This window comes from Acomys minous (genome assembly GCF_964271855.1).
Source record: "Acomys minous genome assembly, chromosome: 9".
NCBI classification, from domain to species: Eukaryota; Metazoa; Chordata; class Mammalia; order Rodentia; family Muridae; genus Acomys; species Acomys minous.
In genome coordinates, this window is record NC_140490.1 from 41,290,107 (window position 1) to 41,306,818 (window position 16,712).

General features: G+C 49.2%; 1 protein-coding gene across 3 annotated transcripts in view; it reads right to left on the reverse strand.

Moving 5' to 3' along the window:
• Window positions 1-16,712, reverse strand: part of HRH2 (histamine receptor H2) — a 38,949-nt gene that overhangs the window by 3,039 nt on the left and 19,198 nt on the right. The window contains exon 2 of one of the 3 annotated variants that reach the window (XR_014781818.1): window positions 9,831-9,975. The exons of the other annotated variants lie outside the window; for them this stretch is intronic. The gene's annotated coding sequence lies outside the window, so the exon portion shown is untranslated. The remainder of the gene's footprint in view (window positions 1-9,830; window positions 9,976-16,712) is intronic. 3 annotated transcript variants of the gene reach the window in all.

Below are 16,712 nucleotides of genomic sequence, written 5' to 3' on the forward strand. Positions count from 1 at the left end.
CTGCTGCAAATTCCACCATGACAGACCGTAACCTGTAAGCTAAAACGAACCCTTCCCCCCCCCCCCTTTTGGTTATGGAGGTTTTTGTTGTTGTTTGTTTTCTCGCAACAACAGGAAGCAGGCTAGAGCTGGTGGTCACCGAGGCAAGCCCACGGGGCCCAGGATGAGGCTTTCTGCTGTGCTCCACTAAGCCTGGGCCTCGAGAAGGCGAAGTGAGATTTTATTCCCTGCCTGGAGCAATTCATGGGCAGCAGCAGGGAAGAGCCACCCACCACCCTACATGGAGGTGCATCCGGAAGCCTTGCCTTCAAATCCTGCCTCTGCTTCTGCTTAAGATCGTGTTGACATGATCAGCTCAGGTCCTCCAAGTCTCCTATGGAGCTACTCACAGCTACATTCTCCAATGCTGGTAAGGGCCCAAAGTTATAAAATACACCTGAACGAATGCCTCATACAGCAAGGGGTACATAATGTGTGCTACACTTGTATTGTTTTTTCAATCCTTGGAGAGGGAGCACAGTGGCCTCTCGTGTGTGTCTTGCTTGAACTGGGGAAACACCAGTTGGGCAATCAAGCTCACTGCTGCTTCTCCCATACAGGGGAGAGGGAAGGATGCGGCACTTCCCCGTACACTTCTGCTCACCGTGCCTGTGGACGCCTGACCCTGTAAGGCTCTGTGATTCTCAGCCTCCTTCTGTGTGTGGCACACTCTGGCTGAGTCACTACTGGGAACTCCCAGGTGGCCCTGGCCCTCTCTCCTAGCACACTGTACCTTCATCTGGACTCCAAGGTCATGCCTGTAGCATTTTAGAGGTGCTGGCTCCCACGTGAGCAGTGTACATATTTGGCCAAGCCAGCAGGGAGGTGTCTGCCCTTGGACGAACATTCTCCGGTGGGTCTGAGAAAGCACGGCTTGCTGAAATTACTCCAGAGAAGCCACTTCAAGCTGAGGCTAACTAGCTTTTGCCCTCTAAAGAGCCTAGCAATTCATTACCTGAGCAGCTTGGGAAACATTACATGTTCACAGTAAAATGTCAGAACACAGAAACAACAAAAAGACAAACAACTCAAATAACTCCCTACTCCAGCAAGTCTCCTTGGTGCACGGTCCAGTTATTAAGCATTTTTGAATAAGATACATGAATCAGCCAAACAGATTCTATTTAAAGCACCTATACACGATTTAAAGAAACAATTTAAGTTAGGAAATCGAACTCTATTAGTTCCTGATTGGCTTTAGCAAATATTTCTACTTTGTTCTGCCTACATTTTTTATGTAGATGGTATCCTGTTTCACGGTTCTTCTCTGAGGCTGGCTTTTTATTCTTGCCTTAATACTCTGAGACAGGTCTCTTTGAACTTGAAATACAACCTTTTGGATAGGCTAGCAGGCCGGCAAGCTGTGGAGATCTACTTGTCTCTATCCCTCAGTGCTGGGGTTATAAGCACATGTGACCATGCCTGGCTTTTTAACGTGGCTTCTGGGGATTTGAACTCAGGTCCTCAGGTTTGTGCATCAAGTGCTCTTACCCACTGAGCCAACCCTTCAGGCCAAGTTTTCCTTGTTAGCTACATTTATCTATTTTCCCTTCCCGGTTTATGAAAATCCTTTTACATCCCAGTCGTCAAAGTACCTTTGTTCTTCTACAAGTTTATGTGTTGTCTTTGATATTGGAATTGGCTTTTTTTTGTGTCATATAAAGTCCAATATTACTTCCCCACTTTACTTCCTGATCCCTCCAATTCGCATTTTTAACATGTAAATGATTTCCCCACCTTTCTGTGTGTGGTGCTGGCTGAGCCTCTCTACCAGAACTTTGTTTCTCTTCTGGTGGAAGCGGAAGTGATTCTAAGGTAATTATCAGGCTTAATTTCAGCAGAGTTTATGAAAATGTCCTTCTTCATTCTTCATGTCATTTACTTGATTATTTTGACAACTTTTGCCAGAATTTTCCAAAGAATTTGGGTTTGTTGCTCTTCTTTTGATCAAGCCTGTCTTTTGTTTCACTAATGTCTACTCTGTTGCTGTTGTTGTTGTTTTCTTTACTGTGTACGAGTGCACTGTGTTGGCTTTTAAATGTCTAAATTGAACTTCCAGTTCTTCAATTTCAAGCTTGTTTCTTATGTTCTAAGCATTTACATCTGCACTTCCCTTTGAGGTTGCTTTGAGGAACACTGCGAGTTTAGAGGCCATGTTTCCATTGTTAGGTACTCAAATATATTTCTAACAGTTTAAAGGTTTTTTTTTTCTTCTTCATCCCAGGATCTATTAAGGATGTGTTTGCAAGTTAGTAAAGGTTTCTTTTGTTATTTAATTTTGCCATAGTTAGAGGACTGGGCTATCAACTCAGTTCTAGTACCTAATCAACTCTTTTTGCTTGTTTGTTTGAGACAGGATCTTGATACGTAGCCCTGGCTAGCCTAGATCATGCTATGTAGCCCTGGCTGGGCTTGAACTCACAACAATCCACCTAACCGCTGCCTTTGTGCCTGGGTGCCAAAACACCCAGTCTAGTCAGCTCTTATGTGTTTCTCCTTAGTTTGAGAAGAATGTGTTCTGTCTTCATTGGGAAGAAGCATTGGGAAGAAGCATTTATCAGTTCAGTACACTTTGTGTTTACAAAGTATTATATTCTTATATTGATATGCATATACCCGATTTCCAAATATTGGTAATATACTATATACTTTATATTATAATGAGTTGTTATTTTTTTCTTCGTATTTCTGTCAACTTTTCATGTTTTTGAAGCTAGGTCGTTCAGTACCTGTAAGTTAAAATGATCTTTCTGAGAGATTAACTTTTTTTTTTTTTGAGATTAACTCTTGAAGGGGAGATAAACTTGTTTTTTAGGATCCCAAGTGTGGGATCGGAACGGTCTTGTGGGAGAACAGGTGATGTTAATCCACTAGAAGACCAACCACCTCGTGTGGGAGCTTGATTGTTGCCAGCTGAAAAGATCCCGTGAACAGACTCTGGGAGGAGATATATAAATGAGCCCAGAACTGGAGGTGGGGGGGGGGGGGAGGGAGGCGGGGGGGGGGGGGGGCCTTCAGAGACTTTGGATAGTTTTGGCTGTTCATCGCTCCCCACTTCAAGACGCTCCTAGAGAGAACCGCTCGAGGGAAGGCTTCGGGACTCTGGCTCCTGCTGAGGTTCTGGGTTCTGGTTACTCCAGGTTCCAGCAGAAGAAATCCTGCTGATTATGCCAGGAGAATCATTCCTCAGAACTGATATCCTTACAATTTTGTGTTATTTAATCCTCTTTTACCATTGTTCTGGTTAGTCAGGTTATAAGTGACATATGCTTGGTTAATGAGTTGTAGTAAAATATATTGGTTAAGAAAACTGAGCCTGCAAGCTCTCATCAAAATATGAAGGCCATCTTTATCTTTAATAATACCTTTTATTCAAAGTTTATTTTGTATGATATTCATAGCGCCAGCTAGATCTCTTTTTGGTAGTATTAGTGTATGGTATCTAATATATGTTCTACCTTAGACTGTCAATATTTTTGTTTTATATATGTTAAATCTGTTTATTATAAAAATTTGTTTTTAACGGGCTGGGCGTGGTGGTGCACGCCTTTAATCCCAGCACTGGGGAGGCAGAGGCAGGTGGATCCCTGTGAGTTCAAGGCCAATTTCATTTACAAAGTGAATCCAGGACTGCCAAGGCTAACACAGAGAGATCCTGTCTCGAAAAACCAAAAAAAAAAAAAAAAAAAAAAAAAAGTTAAAAAAAAATCAAATCTGATAATCCTTCCCTCCTCCCTTCTCTTTTCTTCTTTCAAAAACTTCCTTATTATTACTGCTATTATTGGATGTGTATGTGATGCGTAGGGTTTGCAAATGCCATGGCATGCCTGCAGTGGTCAGAGGACAGCTTTGTGCAGTCAGTTCTCTCCTGCCACCTTTACTTGACTTCTGAGGTTCTCACAGCAAGCTCAGTTGGGCCACCTCACACGTACTTCTTTTGAGACAGTGAAGCAGGCTTTGAAGCCATGCTCCTCTGACTCAGGTCCCCAGTGCTCGGGCTGCAGGTGTGTGCTGCCATGCTTGCCTCTTCATATTTTTTAATTGGTCAATTTATTACTTTGGCCAATTTAAAAAAAAATACTGACATTTTCATTTGTTTCTTTCATCTTGCTTTATATTTATATGTTCCTCCATATTCCCTCGCTTCCTTCTAAATCTCCCTTTTCTTCATTCCCTTACAACTATATCATATGGATTTTTACCTTCCATTTTAAAGTTAGGCTAGCCAAGGCACTTGTCACACATATGCAGCTGTGAGAAGCCCAGCTGCCTAGGCTGTCACCCACAGCAAACTGTGATAGGATTCCCACAGTGGGCAGACTCCATCCTATGTTTGCAAAGACACTGGAAGGCTTTGCATTCCTCAACCCCTTATAGCCCTGTAACTCATTTCTGCCTTGATCCCTAACACTTGGAGCAAAAGGATGTTAATTGGGTTCCAGGAGGGAACAGGGAGGGGTGTGTGTCATCACAGTTTGCCACTGCCACTTTTTCATTGTTCCTTCCTAGAGCAACACTGTCACTTTCCCTTGATCTCCCCACATGTGGTAGGGAGGAAGCTGACTTCTTCCCCTCTGCTTTGGCTTCTTCTTTGGGCTTATGGCAATTGGTTTCCATGTATAAGAACCAAGACCTAATTGAAACTTAGTCCAGAACCTTTTTGCTGGAGCCATAGGGTGGGAGCCACTTTTCTATTGGATCTGAAAAGACAGCAGGACAGGAGGTTGGGCCTGCTGCAGGTCAGGTGGGGAGGAGGTGAGAAGGAAGCTGAGAGCTGACAAAGGCTCCTCCTGATGCCCTTTAGCATTGGTTCTAGCCACACTCCAGCTACCCTCGACTTCACAGCTCTGTGGGTCAGTTACCGCCACCCTCCCCTTCACTGAATTTCTGCTACTGGTACTTACCAGTGTCCAGACTAAAACTATTCCCACATGCATGTAATTTGAATTTTTAACCCTGGCCGTTAGAACATATTCAGCTACCAGGGGTCAGAACCCAGCATCTATGTGGTGCCTTCTCATGAGATGCCTCCCTCAGATTCTCTCCAGACCCCAGGCTTCCCTCTGTGATAATAGTAACAGCAACATCCAGGACGTGAGCCCCTGGGCCCTCTCCCGTTGTCCTCTGTTGCCTGCAGGTCACATGGCCAGGCAGAGCCACCATCTGCTCTTCTTGTGTCTGTGACCCTACATTAAGTTGTTCCTAACACATGACACACGCTTCATTTCTTCTCTTTCCTTTCTTCATTTCCTCATGGGGTTGGGGCTGGTAACCCAGGGCCCACACATGCTGGGTTAGAGCTCCACCACAGAGCTATGTTCCCCGCCTTTCACTCCTTCTTTGATGACAGTTTCTAATCTTGTTTCAAGGCTGTTTAACTCCCTCAAGTTTCTCTGAGCTGGCCACTGGATTGCTTCTCTGTTTCCCAGACTAAGCAAAGAGTATTCTGTGGAAGAGTGGGAGGAAGGATTGAGGCAGCCAAGTGGGTCTGGGACACCAAGAGGAGACCCACAGAGTAAACTAACCTGGGCCTATGGGGGTTCACCAAAAAGCATGCATGGGCTGGACCTAGGCACCTACACATATGTAGCAGATGTGCAGCTTGGTCATCATGTGGGTCCCCTAACAGTGGGAGTAGGAGCTGTCTCCGACTCTGTTGCCTTCCACTGGATCCCTTCCCTCTAGCTGGGCTGCCTTGTCTGGTCTCAGTGGGAGAGGATGCGCTTAATCCTGCTGTGAGTTGAGGGTCCGGGGTGGGTTGGTACACATGGGGGGGCCTCCCCTTCTCAGAGAAGGGGACAGGGGAATAAGGTGAGGGGAATATGAGGGTGGGGCTGGGAGGAGAGGGAGGAGGGGGCTGCAATCAGGCTGTAAAGTGATTAAATAAATAGATTAATAGAAGAAAAAGGAAATGAAAAAAAAAAAAAGAGTATCATAAATAGCAGGTGCCAAATTTTTCTTTCCACGTTTGAAGAAAAAAATCACAATGTGTTTATCTGTGAGTGTATGTGTTGCATTTGCCATACTTCCAATGTAAACATCAGGGGTCAACTTGTAACAGCTGATGGGCTCCTTCCACAGTCTGGGACCCAAGGATTGAACTCAAGTTGAGCTCAGTCTGGCTGACTCCGGCCGTCCTCACCCGTTTGCTGGCTTGCTGTCTACTTTGCCTCTTACAGCTAGCCTGCAAGATCCTCTTGAACAGGAATCCCAGCACACGGTGGTGGGCAAGGGGTGTGTGCGTGAGTGCCCATGTGTGCTCTCGTGTGTGCACATACATTTGTGTGTGGTGGTGGTGCCATGTTAGCAGATATCTGAGCAATAACTCGGTCCTTGGGTGAAAATGGGAGAATCAGTGCCTGAGTTTGATCCCAGGTACCCACATGGTGGAAGGAGAAACCCAACTCCCATAGGTAGTCCCTTAACTTCACATGCATACTATGGCACGCGTGCGCGCGCGAAAGATAATGTGATTTTTTTCTTTTGTTTTTTTGAGACAGGGTTTCTTTGTGTAGCCTTGTCTGTCCTGGACTCACTTTGTAGACCAGGCTGGCCTTGAACTCACAGAGATCTTCCTGCTTCTGCCTCCCAAGTGCTGGGATTAAAGGCGTGTGCCACGACGCCCATCGACAATGTGGTTTTTAAAACCCCACAGAAAATGGTTGACAAGAAGCAGCACCACCTGAATCTGTAACTGGTTGCCACGCCCTTTTCCACCTTCACTATCGCAACAGCACTAGAAAGACACGTGTCAAGTTTTCACAGACCAAGATACTGAGGCTCCAGGTAGATGGAGATGCCCCCAAGTCCTCTCTTATCAGAGGCCAGCTTGAGCCTGAGCCATTTGCCTCCAAAGCATACTACTTGTTTCCTATGATGAGGTGTTGCTCCCTGGGAGGCCGACTGCATGTGTGTGATAGAATGGTACCAAAAGACAACTTCAGAGACGACAAGATAGCCTGGGATGGGTAACCAATGACGGCATGCACAGACCGATGCTGAGGTACAGATGGAGAACAACATGAGCACTTCCGGTGAGCAGGAAGCAAGATGGCATGAGCTTTAAGAGTGTGCACTCGTGTGTGGCTGGGTATGCATGCACGCAAATGCGCATGCCCAGTGTGCCTGAGAATATAGATCTAATGTGCCTGTGAGTGAGAACCAGGTGTGCTGTGTGGAGCAGAAGCCATTTCTTGCTCTGAGGTGGTATTTGTGTTTTGCTTGGTGCATTGGATGGGAATGTAGCGGCAGTGTCCCAAATATTTGGCTGTATGAGGCAGAGGGAATGGCATGAATCAGGGTTTATGTTCTGAGGATGGGGGGAGGAGAAGAGACAGAGGATGCAGAGGATGCAGAAAGGCATCATTCTGTCACAGCAGGATGGTCCTGCTGTGTATGCTCTACAGGCACTGGGGAGCTCCTGAAGCACAGCGGTTCAGGGACTGTCTAACATTCCTGGCAAGTTCCCTGTGTCCCAGACTGGTCATTCTTCCCCAGGGCTCTACATGGGGACTGTGAGTGTCTCAGAGGATGAGGGAAGTGAGCTTGCCTCTTTGTTGTTGTCTGCATCTTGACCGTTCCCCAAAGGTCCATGTGCTAAAGGCTTGGTGGTCAGCCTGGTGTACTAGTGGGTTGCATGTGTCAGGGTAGGGTGGGTTGGGGTGTGACTTGAAAAGGAGGCGGGGCTTAGTGGAGAGAAGTTGCACTATTGGCTGCGTGATCTCCAAGGGAACATTCAGCCCTGCTGTCCCCCACTTCCAGCCATGATGAGGTAATCCATTTTTGCTCCCCAACCTTTCAATGCCCAACCCAGCCCCGAAGCAGCACAGCCAATGGCCACACACCAAGACTGTTCAACCCAGGAAGAGCCTCCCCTTTGAAGTTGTTACCTCAGCTGTGACGGAATGCTGACTGATACATCCCCTGGTTAGGAAATAGTCCCCACCACTGGGAGGGGGCAGGGAAGGGGGCTTAGGCAGCTGTCACAGGTGTCTTCTCTAAAGGTAAAGTGTGTGATCCTTCACTCATACTGAGCCTGGGTTGAGTGTCTGGGCCGGGATGTCCCAGTAACCTGCTGGGTGGGTACCAGCTCAGGCATCCAGAGATGCAGGCCTAGCCAAGGCAATGGAGCTGTTGAGGACAAGCCTGGGAACGTCATACGCCTGCTAGACCTAAAGCCTGGGCACTGAGCAGATGGAACCACAGAAAAGCCACCGTTTACTGAGCAATTATATAAACCAGGCTTGACCCGAGACATTTCGAGTTCATTCCCATGCCAATGCCTGGAGCTGGATCTCTGCAGCTTTCTTATAGTGGGGTTACAAAGGTCAGACAAACTGGGAGACTTGCCTAAGGTGGTGCAGCCTGCAGGTTGGTCCTGGGTATGTTGTGAGCATGTTGCTTGAAGGAGAAATGAAGGTGTGGGGAGCCGTGCTTCCTGTTTATCTCCTCTTGGTCTCTTTGTTACCCACTGGGGTTGGACTGCTGAGCAAAAACCTGTGGGAACCCCCAGCACTTACTTCCCTTTACACCTCCATGTGAGGAAGAACATTAGCTGCTCACATTATCTCTAGATGAGACCAGGAAGTGCAGTCACTTTCTTTTCCATGGACTCAGAGACAATTAAAGCAGCAGCCTCTGGGAAGCCCAGCTGCACCCTGCTTCCTGCCACACTTTCTTCAGGATTCATGAAGCAGAACTGGGCCAGGAACCACGTGGTTCCGTTCTCTCTGGAATGTGGGTCCTATCCAAATTGCCCTAGTTCTAGCCAGTTGTTCACCCAGACTAGTTGTTCAGACTAATAATCTCTTGGAACTTAATTTTAAAATTCACTAGAGCAAGAATGGTGAGTGTGCGTGCTGCTGTGCGTGTGCAAGTGCATGCATACATGCCATGATGATGCACACATGTAGAGATCAGACGACAACTTGCAAGAATCAGGTCTCTGAATGGGGATTAAGCTCAGGCCATCACCCTCCCTGGGACATACCTTTGCTTACTGAGCTATGCCACCAGGCCCAGGGCTATCTAAGATAAAGGAGATCCTGACCCCCCTACAAACTCATGCCAGCGGCTGCTTATGAAAAAGGCCTCAGGGTACCTGATGTAATTCTAGGAGTTTGCTCCCCTTACTCATTGGACCTCACCCTTCTGAGGCAGGCAAAGTGGCACACCCGGTCCATCAGCTTGGTGAAGCCTGCCATTGGACCCAGCTCTGGGCCTCCATAGTCTGGGCCCATCTCCTGTGTGTCCAGGCTAGTTTTTTTGTTCTGAGACCCAATTCTCTCCATGGCTTCAGCCTGGAAGTTAGGACAGGGATTTTCCTCTGTATGGCTACATATCAGCTCCCTCAGACATGCTCCCTCCTGCCCTGTTCCTATCACCATCTTTATGAGCCAGAGGTCTTTCTTCCTGCTTTCTCTTTATCCTCTGCTGGTCAGCTGGTCACATGACTTGGAGGAAGTGGTACCTTCAGGTGTAGCTAACAATAGGGAGGCCCATAGAGCCTATCCCTCCCTCTGGCCTGGAAATGTTTCTAGAAACTTGGCTTCTATGAAAAGTCTGAAAGGAATCTGGGCATTCTCTGTTCAAGACTGTTCATTATGGAGTTGCTTACAGTAGCAGACAAGAGGCAACACCAACCAGCGCCTGTAGATGTGACTGATTGCTGACAGTGCCCAGAAAAGCTTAGCAGCTGGCCAGATGTGACCCAGGCCAGACATCGCAATTGTGCTGTCACGGAAATGCCACAGGACAGGTCTAGAGGGGCCCAGACAGCCTGAGGAACTTACCCCAGAGGCTGGAGGTGGGGCGAGTCCTGTGGTGACTGCCTTCAGCATCCAGAGTCACTGGGGTCACAGATGGAAGTGACAAAGTTGCCTGACACTGGAAACTTAGGGTTTTGCTTCATCTGTGAAATCGTGGTCTGTCTGCTTCCTGTGCAGAACGAGAGGAAGACTCTTACCCAGGACACCCAGGCACGTGCTGACAGTCCTTTCCCTACGCCTGTGCCAAGAAGGAGGTGCTGACATGGTAGTCGCACTTCTCAGAAGGAGGCAGTTTTAGAGACAGGAAGTGGCCAGGTCAGCTGGCTGCCCCTTGGGATGGCCAGCTTCGTAGGGACTGGGAGTGAGCTGGCAAGCATCAGCTGCCATGGAGGGGGCAATGGGGGGGGAGGAAGGAGGGAGAGGGAGAGAGATGGAGGGGTAAGGGGAAGGGAAGGGATAAGGAAGAGGGAGGGAGGGAGAAAGAGAGAGAGAGAGAGAGAGAGAGAGAGAGAGAGAGAGAGAGAGAGAGAGAGAGAGAGAAACAGGACTGTCATCATATGTGGACATGGACATGGATGGGTGGAGTCATGGCAGTAATAAAAAGTAACTTCCCTCAAAGCAGGGAAGGTGGGAGGAAGTGAGGCTCAGAAGGTCCTAAGGCTTACAGGGAACTCACTTCACTCCCGTGGTGCTTATACAAAAGTAAACAATAGCTTTGGAGAAGGAAACCCCTGGGTTGTGCAGCTACTTGCTAGCTGTGCATGAACCTGCCAGTGGTGTGTCGCTCAAGAGCTGTCACTCAAGCTGGGGTAGGCCTTTCAGGGATGTAGCTGTCTGAATTGCACATGCTCATGTGACCCTCAGCTTACCTCACTGGCCCTGGTTGGGCTTGTCTCTCTGGCCTGTTTTTGCCCTTTGTATCTTGGATGAACTGAAAGCAATAGGTGGACTTCTGTGCCACCTATTTTGAGTGCTGGTCAATGGGTGCTGACACCATGTGGGGTCGTCCTCCAACAATGGGCTGTGATGCAGTTCGCTCCATGCCCTGCAGCTTTGGCATGGGCCACATACAGGGCAAGACGACCTGTTGATGGTCATGTGGCAATACTCGCCAGCCACTTTCCAGCACTTGGTACAGTCCCCCAGTCACTTCTTGTTTCCGGGCAGTTAGGACATGGTACTCCCAGGCAGGGGATTCTCAGATGTAGACACCCTGCAATGCTGGCTCCCAACACTCTGCTGTCAGCAGCGTCTGCTCTGCATTGCATAAATACCGGTGTCACCCCAAAGCAAAGACCCCTGAGGCTCACTGCTCTTTCTGCGGGGGTGGGGGTGGGGTGGGGTGAGGGTGAGACCAGCTCCTTTAGAGGTGAGGAAACTGGGTCTCAGGGAGAGATGTGACCTTCTTGGGTTCACGGCCAGCAGACACCCCTATAGAAAAAGCAGAGGCACCAGGAAGCCAGGTTACCTGCCCCTGAGCCTGCAGATCTTGCTAGCTTTGTGTGCAGCCAATGCCCTTACGTGGCCCTGCTCTGGCACTTGTAGCTAATCATGACAAGAACGAATTTTGTTGCACTCGCCTCTACACATTAAATGATTCATTACTATGAGGACCACGATCCTCATTGCCACTGCCAAGGATTCTTGACACATTGCAGCTGGGGCTGTGGGCATGATTTCACTCCCTTGTCAAGCATTTGTGTGCAGTTATTGTTGGAAAGGTCCCCTGTGATTAACCGAAGCTCCCGGCTTTCAGATGAGGGACATGAGGCTCAGCCTCAGGAGCCAACTTGAGTAACTCAGTAGCGCCCCGAGAAATCCAAAGATGCCCCCAAACTTTTCAGTGTCTCCTATGCAAAAAGGCCGCTGGGGAATAAAAATCCGTTGTGTCCCAGGTGTGTGCACAGCTGTGCCAGGCACTGTGCTGAATCTCATCCTGAACCTTTCAGAGAGGAGTTTTGAATCCCATTTTTTTTTCTCAGATGGGCAAAGTGGGACTCAGAGAGGACCAGCATATACCTAAAGTCACAGAGTGTGTGGCTGGGAATTGGCGTTCGTGGCTCTCTCCGACACCAGCATTGCTAAATTATAGTCTGTGAATCCAATCTTACCTACTGCCTGTTCTAATAAAAAAGGCTATAAAAATGTAAAGTAGCACTTTGTGACCCGTGACAAAGTTATGCAACTGACATTTTAGTATCCGTAAACGATACTTTAGCGGGGCACAGCCACCTTCATGCATGTATGTGTTGTTCACGGTTGCCTGTGAGCTATGATGGCAGACTGAGCACAGCCATCTATTATTTAGCCATTGGCATAACCTGAGAATTGCGTGGGTAGGAGATGCGCCATCGTGCAGACATCACTGTGTGTGCTCGCACACTCTGAGTTGCCCGGGCCTTGCACACACTCAGCTGTATGGCATAGACTGTCATTCCTAGGCTAAGAACCTGTGCAGGGTGACACTGCTGAACAGTGCAGGCAATTCCAGCACGGTGCTAAGTATGTGTGCATCTTAACACGCTGTGCTACAAAGGCATGGGCAGTAAGAGCTTTTCTTTCTCTGTTATACGTTTAGATGTGGAGCCATCTGTTTCCTGCTGGGGTATCTCCTGTGGGGCCTGGGCGGTGTGCAACCCTTCCCCCAACAAGACACACTGGTAGGTCTCTGCCCAGAGCATCAGGTCCCAGGGTTGGACCACACTGCGCACTGCCCTGGAAGCTGTGTCCCAGAGGGAAAGGGTCTTTTGGCATTTTTTCCTTGTCTTCTCAGCTGGGTGAAGTCTTTTTTTCTTAAAAGTGAAAAGGTAGCAATGCGGTGGCCCCTTTCCTCCCCTCCTGGGTCCTGAGAGGGCAGTACCTGCTGGCCTGCCCTGGAGAGAAACCAGGGGAGGGGCACAGTCTAGGAAGAAGTGAAGTGAGGGTTCAACTTCCATCTGGCACCATCCCCAGATGCGCTGTTTGCAGTGAGTGAGCTTTCTGGGGCCATGATGGGGCCCCCCCCCCCCCCCCCGCACCTTTCTATTCTCCTTTGTTTGACTTCCTGTGAGAACAGGAGGGGCTCTCATAGCCCACACTCTCTGCAGAGAAAGAAGATGAAGCTGTGGCTGGCTGTGGCTGTGGCTGGCTGCTCACGGAGCCCATCTGGGAGGGAGGGAGAAGAGGGTAGGGTCTGAGCCAGCTAGGTGGTCCCAGCACTGCCTTACACCGCATCTCTTCAGGTAAAGCCTGCTGAGGAAAAGCCCATAGTGACTCCCTGTGTCCACTCTGCGCTCACTTGTCCCTGGTGAAGAAAAAATGGGCCTCAGCAGGAAGGAAGGGAGGAAGGAAGGAAGGGTAGAGAAACAAAGACACAAAGAATGGATAAAGGAAGACCAGACACATTTAAAATGCATTTTTGAAAGCATCCTGTTAAATGAAGCCAAGCACAAAATGTCCTGGAGGAGCGACTCTACAGAGCCACGGGAAATTCCCTTGAGTTAGAGGCTGCAGGAGTGAGTTGTGGGAATTGGGAGGTGACAACAAAAGGAAATAGGGTTCTCTTGGGAGAGTATAAATGCTCCAAAATTAACTATGATAATAGGCACACATTCCTGTGAAAGTTCTAGAAACCACTGGTGTGTGCACTTTAAGTGGGTGCATTGATAGTATCTGAACTGACTGGGAGAAAATGAAAAAGAAAGAAGATGAAATATAGATAGGAAGAAGAAGAGATGGATGGCAAAGTAAAGAAACTTGTTTGTTCATGTGCCTGCCATGGGCTGGGGATGCTAAGGGCCTGCACCTTTAGTCTCAAACACAGTCAGGGTTGTCACTGACCGGTAAGCAGAGGCACCATGACTCACACTTGGTCTATCCAACCTCCAGGCAGCAGGCATCTGGACAGAGAGGGAGACTAGTTCTATACAAGGCAACCAGCAGGACCCTGGGGTGGGGATGTGGGGCAGGGGAGGGGCAGGGAGGGACAGGGAGGGCAGCCACTGGTCTTTTGGTATTTGGGAGGGAGCTGCTAAATACTGAAACCAATGTACAAAAAAGTCTAGGCCGTGTCAGAGGGCCGGATGGTGGAAATAAACACACACTGCCTCTTGAACCAGCCAACGAGTTTAGGCTCATGAAGAAAACTTCCCTTTCTAGTAACAGCTCCTCCGGGGAAGTGTGTCTGTTACAAGTGAAGCTCTGTCGTGGTCGTGGATATTAAAGCCTCATCTCCAGAGAATGAACTGGAAACAGTAAGCAAAGCACCCTCCCCTCTGTCCCCCTCCCCCACATCTCCCTCCCCATCCTACCTCTTCCCAAATGCATACCCCACCCTCAGCATAGCAAGGTGATGCTGTAGTGAAAGGTCCATGGATGACACATTCCTGCCTGGGGACACTTTTTATGCTATTGTCATGTACTTTCGCTCTTCCAGGCCCATCTGGTCCGGTGGGAGCACGGGGGGGGGGGGGGGGGGGAGCAGACTTCCCACTTGGGCTCTGTGACTCAGAGACGACCCTGGGCGCTACTGGGAGAGCCCCAGGCACCAAGGCTGGGAGGAGGGCCCCGTTCTGACTCAAAGTATAAGAAAAGGGAACAAGAGCTCTCTGTGCTTTTCTCTAGGCTCCCAAACTTCCCTCTTTGAGGTTTGGTTTCCGGTGTTTCCAGCGGGCGTAACGGTTAATCGTGTCTCAGCATTCTCAGAGACCTAAGGCAAGGAATTCATTTGGACATTTCCCCCAGCATGCCTGGCACAGCGCTGGCTGTGAGGGACCCAGCAGTGAACAACATGGGCAGGGCCTGCTCCCTGGGAGCTTATGGTGTGAAGGCGGGGGAACGTGTTACAGCCTGGGAATTGCCAACTGTACACACGGGAGGAGAGTAGTACAATTGAAGGTTCCAGGTATTTCGAGCCTTGGCATCTGGATAGACTGACGGTCAAGTCACTTTTAGGAAGGGCCTGCCTCTGTGGTGTTAGAGGGAAGGAAGGCAGACTCAGGGGCTAGAGGCCACTCTGGCTCCTTGGTGAGAGGAGGGTTGGAAGGCAAAGGAGGAGAATCCTGATTGGGGCTCCAGCCCTTGGCACTTGGCCAAGCCAAGGACAGAAACCAAGGTGCTCTGCAAGAATAAGGAAGTGTACACTCAGGGATGCTGATAGGCCAGGTGCCTATCTTATCTCCCCAGAGATTATGGGAGCAAATGATTTGAGGGATAAGGACCCAAAGGGTCCAGCCTTTCAGCCTGCTCTGCACTACAGATGGGCCAAAGCCTTCTAATCCCTCGACTTCCCCATGCAGTATCTGTAGAAGTGAGGCTGAGGTGTCTATCCAAAGCAGAGCCAAAGTCATTTGCTGGTGGCCAATGGCCAGGCTTGGAGGACAGACAGGCGTGGATTGGAAACTTAGTTCTACCACTTCTGAAACAGCGGTGGCCTGACGCCAGCTGTCAGTGATGCCAGCCACTACTTGAGAGCCAGACGCTCTGCTCACTGCTATGTGCAAAGAGCACAGGCATCTAACAAGGTTTTGGCCAACACTTGGTAAAAAAGCTCACTTCTAGTGGTGGATTCAGGGGATGGGGCAGGGGAGGTGTCCCCAACCATGGGCCTGAGGACAGACAGTCAGAGCTTCAAGCTATAGAGAGGTAGGGCCAGCTGGTTTGGCTAATCTCTCTCTCCCTAGGTCTTTACCTTAACTGGCTGTGCCCTGCCCCTCTCTATTCAGGACACTCTGGGCCAGTCGCCTTTAGGATTCTTGGCCGAGTTAAAGGCTTTGGGTGAGTTTGTTCTTGCCCTCACACAAAGCAGGAAGCACAAGCTGTCAGTCAGCGGGGAAGCCGGAAGTTGACCTTACAGAGGGATGCATAAGGTCACACTGCCCAAGAGGCTCAGAGAGAAAACCAACTGCTGGCTGGTCTTAGGCATCTGCCACTCTAAAGAAGTGTGCGTGTGGGCTCCCCTGACCCACCCTTCTCTGCCAAGCGCATTTTGCCCACTGTTCCCAGAAGCTGAAGGCAGCACAGTTAGCTCTCTAGGATCTGAGCTCTGGCTGTGTGCTGCAGTGCTTTGAGTGAGTTGGGCGAGCACCTCTTTCTTAGCTGACTTTGGCTTCCCCAGCTGGTACCTAGGGTGACTCTGAGGACCAGAAGAAAATGTGGACATTGAGACCCTGCCAGGTGCCCAGTACCCAAAGAATACTTCATAATGGAGCTTCTAGGAATGTCCTACGTTGTGCTATTTGGGGAAATTTTGAGCCTTGGTGACCTGTCTATGAAGAGGAAGCTAGGAGCTAGAGATCTGTTTAGAGAGTGAACTGCTTTTGCAGAAAACCTAGTTTGATTTCCAACACCCATGTCAGATGGCTTACAACTGTCTATAACTTTAGTTCCAGGGGCTCTGATGGCCTCTTTTGGCCTCTGCAGATGGCAAATGAAGGAAGCCCAGTATAACCTAGCCATTTCTGCCATGTATGTACTGAGTGAGTGTTTTTAAAGGACCACAGTTAACAGGCTGCTAAGGAGCTCACAGGGATGATCTCTATGCAACAAGCACACCGCTGACCAAGCAGCGCCTGTCTTCTGTCTAGCCCATAACCTCATGTCTTTATTTTTTCTACATAATGAACTCAATCAGCTTTGTGGTCCCCCTGAGTGAAAGAGGTGGAATGACGGGATGAGGAGAGCATTTCACCCATCAGGCTGGGACAAGGAGGTCTCCAGATGCAGGGATACCCTGGGCTGGCTCGGAGGATGGACTTGAGAGAGGGGGGGGGGGAGAGGACACTGTAGCAAGAGTTCAGGAACAATAAGGTTTTCTCCAGAGGAGGAGATGAGGGGGAGGAGAGGGGAGGGGAGGAGAGGGGAGGAGAGGGGAGGTATGGCGTCTATGGGAGGACCCTACACACATAGGAGGGATGAAGGGAGGAAGCC